The sequence below is a fragment of the Microtus oregoni genome, unplaced genomic scaffold (assembly GCF_018167655.1).
Source record: "Microtus oregoni isolate MIOR12 unplaced genomic scaffold, Mior012 000001F_ref0000356, whole genome shotgun sequence".
Taxonomy (NCBI): Eukaryota; Metazoa; Chordata; class Mammalia; order Rodentia; family Cricetidae; genus Microtus; species Microtus oregoni.
The window spans coordinates 9513364-9519796 of record NW_024543060.1 but is presented as its reverse complement, the minus strand read 5'-3'; positions in this window follow the sequence as shown (position 1 = coordinate 9519796).

Sequence of the window (6433 nt, the reverse complement as noted above, 5' to 3'; positions counted from 1 at the left end):
TGTGTGCATAGATGGTGTGTGTGTGCATAGATGGTGTGTGTGTGCATAGATGGTCTGTGTGTGCATAGATGGTGTGTGTGTGTGCATAGATGGTGTGTGTGTGCATAGATGGTCTGTGTGTGCATAGATGGTCTGTGTGTGCATAGATGGTCTGTGTGTGTGTGCATAGATGGTCTGTGTGTGCATAGATGGTCTGTGTGTGCCTAGATGGTGTGTGTGTGCATAGATAGTCTGTGTGTGCATAGATGGTCTGTGTGTGTGTGCATAGATGGTCTGTGTGTGCATAGATGGTGTGTGTGTGCATAGATGGTGTGTGTGTGCATAGGTGGTGTGTGTGTGCATAGGTGGTCTGTGTGTGCATAGATGGTCTCTGTGTGTGCTTAGATGGTGTCTGTGTGTGTGTGCATAGATGGTCTGTGTGTGCATAGATGGTGTGTGTGCATAGATGGTGTGTGTGCATAGATGGTCTGTGTGTGCATAGATGGTGTGTGTGTGCTTAGATGGTCTGTGTGTGTGTGCATAGATGGTGTGTGTGTGCATAGATGGTGTGTGTGTGCATAGATGGTCTGTGTGTGCATAGATGGTGTGTGTGTGCATAGATGGTGTGTGTGTGCATAGATGGTGTGTGTGTGCATAGATGATCTGTGTGTGCATAGATGGTGTGTGTGTGCATAGATGGTGTGTGTGCATAGATGATCTGTGTGTGCATAGATGGTCTGTGTGTGCTTAGATGGTCTGTGTGTACTTAGATGGTTTGTGTGTACTTAGATGGTCTGTGTGTGCATAGATGGTGTGTGTGTACTTAGATGGTCTGTGTGTGCATAGATGGTGTGTGTGTACTTAGATGGTCTGTGTGTGCATAGATGGTGTGTGTGTGCTTAGATGGTGTGTGTGTGCTTAGATGGTTTGTGTGTACTTAGATGGTCTGTGTGTGCTTAGATGGTCTGTGTGTGCTTAGATGGTCTGTGTGTGCATAGATGGTCTGTGTGTGCTTAGATGGTCTGTGTGTGCATAGATGGTCTGTGTGTGCAGTGCTGGGGTTGCTAACTAGTGTGTTACAATGTAAACAGCCTCCGTTTTCTTTGCAATCTTAAGGCAACAGATACCTCTTCTGTCACTAGATATTGACCATCAAAGTATATATGACTTGTCACATGACAATGGGGTGCTTGATGTGGCTCCTTGCCTAGGAACAGATATGTCAGACTGTCAGGGAATGCCAGCATTGCTCCCATCTACCACTTCCTCTCTTTCATTGCCTTTTCTCTTCTTCCAGAGTAGCTTGCTGTTCAGTGAAGCAAGTTTCCCTCGCTGGCAAACACTTCTTTTCTTACCCTGACAACTTAGGGATGATTTCCTGACACTTCAGAATGGGAATTAAAAACCCTCTTGTTTTGGTCAGTAGAAGATCAGTTGATGACGTTAAGGAGCAGAGGTAGAATTTCTGAAAATGGAGTAGCTCTGAGACTTTTTCAGCCTTCGCATTATTCCTTAGTTACTTTTCTCCATGTGGCTTTCAAACACAAAGTCTGAGGCAGCTGGTGTATGTAAGAAAAATATCCTAAGTCATGTGAGATGCAGCTGGGCTTCCTGCTTATAGCCATTGTGCAAGAGTTCTCTCCAGTCTTCAATTGAGGAAGCCCAAATCCCTTCCCTCTGCCTAATGTAAACCTTGCAGCTGATCTCCCAAGTATTGCCTATATCATATCTATAAATGCCTATAAAGTCCACACTCTAGAGAATTAAGTCTATGCTGGTCAATCTGAGTGACCACTCAGTTATCCTAGTTTAAGAAAATCCTGCCCCACACTGTGGTTCATAGTTTCCTTCATATTAGTGATCATCGGTTCTTCTGCTCAGTGTTTGTTTTGAAGATAATTTCCTAACCCGTAAACACTTGAGGTCGCATTCTAGAACCCCAGGATTTGACCTAGATGTTATGGTAACGGCAGAACCCAGGTTTCTTGCTTTCAGTTTTCCCTACCCAGGCAGAAAACAATTCCAGAGGAAAAGTGGACGTCAAGCCCAGTGTTGGGTATGAGGCTCCAGTTTGCTAGATTATTTGTGGATTTAGCCATGGGGTTTGACCTCATCTGACAGCCACCTCATCTTTCCTGTAGTCTGTTAGGCTGTTGTAAAGGGCAGCCAGGATGGGCCAGTGAGACACCAGCGAGGGAGCTGTGGGTCACACACAGGAATCCCTTTCAGTCCCTGCCATGGTCACAAGCTCATAGGACAGCCGTAAGAAAGAACAGACGTGTGTAGAGAAGAAAGCTGGTCAGCCAAAGGACAGGGACAATGCTCTCATCTTGGATGCCAGCAGTGAGCTGTGTTAACAATAGGGCTCTGTGCCATTGAGTCTGAGAGAGGGAACTACATGACATTGGGACTGGGAGCTGTCCTGCCTCTATCTAACCAGCCAAAGTGAATGGGGTCAGTGTTAGCTGCTTTCATCTATGCAGTCACAAAGGTAAAGATGATACTGCGGGCATATTCCCTCCTGGGAGGCCTTGACCTCGCGCCTCAGCAACCGTGGCAAGACGTGCTAAATAACACCTTTGTTTGAGCCAGGGTTATGCATCGTCAACGCTTTTATGCCAAGTCTAGGTGGTTTCAGATCAAGCAGCGAGGACGTGGACATGGACCATCCCTCTGTGCAGCTCTGAAGTAGAGCCAAGCACGCTGCCTGCCTGTAAGTCCCTGCCACATTCCCCTCGAGCCTTTTCACCGTTTTCCAGGTCCCCCCTCCGTGTCCTTTTGGTTTGAGGGGGGCATATCAAAGTGAATTGCGCATGATTAGAAGCAGGCAACCAGATATTGTGATTTGTGGTGGTAAAATGTGATTTGGATTGGGCACAGGATGAAGCAAGAGGGTCACTGCAAATCTGAGGCTAGCCTGGTCTCACAGTGAATTCCAGGCTAGCCAGGGCTATCTAATGAAAACCTGCATTGAGAACAAGAGAAAAAGAAAATGTGTTTTTGTCTGTCCCCGAACTTTTGTAAAGATGCCATCAGGAGCTCCTCGTATTCCTTTCTCACAGCATTCTAATTCGTAGCTCTTCGACCTTCTCCTTGGTCGGTTCCTGGTCTTGCTGCCTAGGTGATGAGGTGGTCACACATGCTGATCTAGCTGGTGGCTCTCTGAATGATGGGCTATTTGCTTGTGCTTAGAGGTTACCCGCATTCTCTTGCTTTCTGTTATGTTAAAGACAGTTGTGGAAATGTTACTTATCAACAGGAGACATTAATAAGTCTTTGTGAATAATAAAAGTTTTGTAAGAACTTTCTTACTGTATATTGGAAGTCATCTTTAAGATTAAAAGAAGAAAATGCCCTTAAAATTGAAGAAAAACTTCATTGACTCCCTGTGTCTTTATTTCCTTGATTTCTTAGTAGAGGGATTTACTAAGTTTGGCTCTGACCTAGGTAATAACTCCAGAGGCAAGGGAAAGCCTGGTTTCTGATGTCTGGTCTGGTCTCTAACAACACCAATGAAGTCCTTTCCCAAGAAATGACCTCCTCTCCCCCAGCCACAGTTATCGCTCTGATGGCCTCTTCCGAGTTTCTGCTTTTCCCCACATAAATCCCCTTCCCTTGCCTCTTGCCCCATCCTGGAATTATGCCCACAACTAACTTCTGCTCTAGTCCCTGATTCTTCTGTGACCTCTCCACCAGAGGCCCCTCCTTGAAGTTTGAAAAAGAAAAATGATAACCCAGAAAACAGTCTTTACAAAGCACAAAAAATATGTTTTGCAATAGTCATTTAATAAGTGTGCATATTAACCATAGACATGGGTGGATTCCAGCCTGGGAAAAGTCAGAGGCCAAAAAGAAGTTGATGGAGAGTTGTAATACCAAGCTTAGAAGGACCAGACCAGCCTTGGAGTCCTCTGAAGAGAACATAGATCCCAAGGGGCTGTGAATGCGCAAGAGCGGATAAGCATCGCTGCACAGCTTGGGGCTGGAGATAGGGAAAGCCTGGGGCCCGGGAGAGGGACTTGGACGGATTATGACAACAGAGGTGGAAAGGCTAAATCTAGGTCTATTGGACCCAAATTGCAACATTGACATCAAATACAGCCACAGTGTACAATTTTCAGACCAGAAAAATGAGCCCAGATTTTTAACTGCACAAGAGCCAAGTGAATATTTTATGTTGTTACCCCAGTGACTTCCTGAGCTAACAGTGGCCTTATCCCTTTGCTAAAGCTCCAGCGAGATGAGGTAATGTTTGCCCTTATTTGCAGAGTCGTGGGAAGCTGCTTAAGAGCCTAGGAAAGAAGGATGACACACTGAGTCACACTGACCCCTGCTAGATCAGAATCTAATCCCCACTTTGTGGTCTGCTATGGGTAGTAAGATGATTTTTTTCTCCTCCTTCTCCTCCTCCTCCTCTTCCTCCTCCTCTTCCTCCTCCTCCCCCTCCTCCTCTTCCTCTTCCTCCTCCTCCTCCTCTTCTTCTTTCCTTCTTTCTTCCTTCTTCCTTCTCTTTTTAAAGATCACAACTCTTAAGATTGTCTTAAAAATCTGCTTATCAACAGTGGGTTGGTCACTTAGGGGTAAATTAAGTCTTAACGTTGATACAGTGGAGACAGTTCATCATAGAACTCTAGCAGGCAGGAAGACAGGTTAGCCTTTGTTTGGAGACCAGCACTCTACCTCATGGTACTCTCTGGCCAGCCAACCAGCCCTCTGTCTCCCTTATCTCAGTTTACCTGAGCTGGAAAGGAAGGCTGAGGCAGACCTAATTTTCCAGCCCCTGGGTCTGTGCCCTTGTCTTTGGTCAAGATGACTTGGCTTGCGTTCCCTCTGATGTCATCATTTATATCCTCCTCTGTAGAGTCTGCTTTCTCAAGAGCTGGCAACTTGTTCTTTTCATCCTTTGTAAGAACTGAAGAAAGTCTGTCTAGCTCGGCCCTTCTCGGAGGCATCCTGCTTGCCCATAGCATTTGTTCGCCCATGAAAAGGAACACACGGTGGATGTTATATCAGTCAGTGTCCAGGCCTCCTGCAGGACGGGCTGGATAAACTGGGCAAGGACTGCTTCTTTCCATAGCCTTTGGGGTTTAGATGTTGAGAACCATGCGGTGCCTATTATATGTGTGCTATGAAAATATTTGTGCAAGGCAGGCCTGAAATCCTGAGCCTCTGATTCCCTTGGCTTTTACATACCTGTCCTGACTGCAAGGCCTGACACTCACCATCCTTGACCTGCACTGTGGGTTTTTGTTGTTGTTCATTTGTTTTTTTTTTCTTTCCCACTCAGAATTCCTTCACTTTGCCGTGACTGAATAAAAAAAAAAAAAAAACAAAAAAAAACACAAACTTCCAAATAGGCCAGTGTGTAAGAGGGCCCTTGGAGTCCCAAAGTGGGTCACTTCACTTTCCTGCCTTGTTCGCCCCTGTTCCCATGAGTGGTTGGCATATGTGGGCCCATTGATAGAGTTCATTTGGCAGCACTGCAGGAGCTGGAGTCAGGAGATGGCCCCAGGGGTGAAACAGAGTCCCTGCCTGGGCTAGTATATCCATGGTGACTTGGCTCCTGTTCCTTGCGGTTGGGTTACCTGTGGTCCCCTCTAAAGCGGTCTGCATGTCCTTGGTTACTCCCATCTGGTCTGTAGAAAGAAGACACTCTTCTAGGAGCACAAATCCAAATGGCTGTGAAAGCCTACCTGAAGAATGGACTGCAGGTTGTCCCAGGGAAGGAGCTAGCAGATGCTTTTCTCTCTTACCTGGAGGACAGACAGAAACCTGCAGCAGAGATGTCAGGGTGACTCATCCAAATGGTAGACTCTCCTCAGCACTAATTGGTTGCCACTTGACTAATGGCGCTTTGAGTTGGTGGCAGAGGACCGGGAGTACTGGTGGGGGAGTTGCCTAGGCCAGAATTGGCTGCCTGGGGCTGGGTGGAGCTCCTGGTGACTGGAATCAGATAGCCAGGATAAACAGACCAGTTACATAACTGTGTTTACTTGGGCTCAGGTGGCTGTGGAGGCACCAGCAATCCTTGACCCAAAGGCCATGCCAGAGGTGTGCAGGCGACTGACTAATAGGGAGGGAGGTCCCTTTTAGAGCGGAGGGAGGTCCCTTTTAGAGCGGACGGCATGTAGGAGACAGGATGGCGTACTGACCAGAGCTGCACTCTCTGGGACAATGCTGCCTGGCTCTGTGTGCCATGGGAAGCTGCCCGGCTGTGAGTCAGGCAGGCAGCAGCCCTGAGCTGAAGCTCGGGAGGAGTCGGGGAAACCGGACACCTGGCTCTTAGTACAATCTCAGAACCTTGCTACATTTTCCTCTTTAATCTTCTTAAAAGAGAAGGAATTCTCCCTAACTATGGACAGAAAAGGGGATTATTCAAGTTTCCTTGGATTTCTCTAACCCACGGTCCTAGCAATCTTGCATCCTGTGTTTTGTGAGGCCAACCAAATACTTG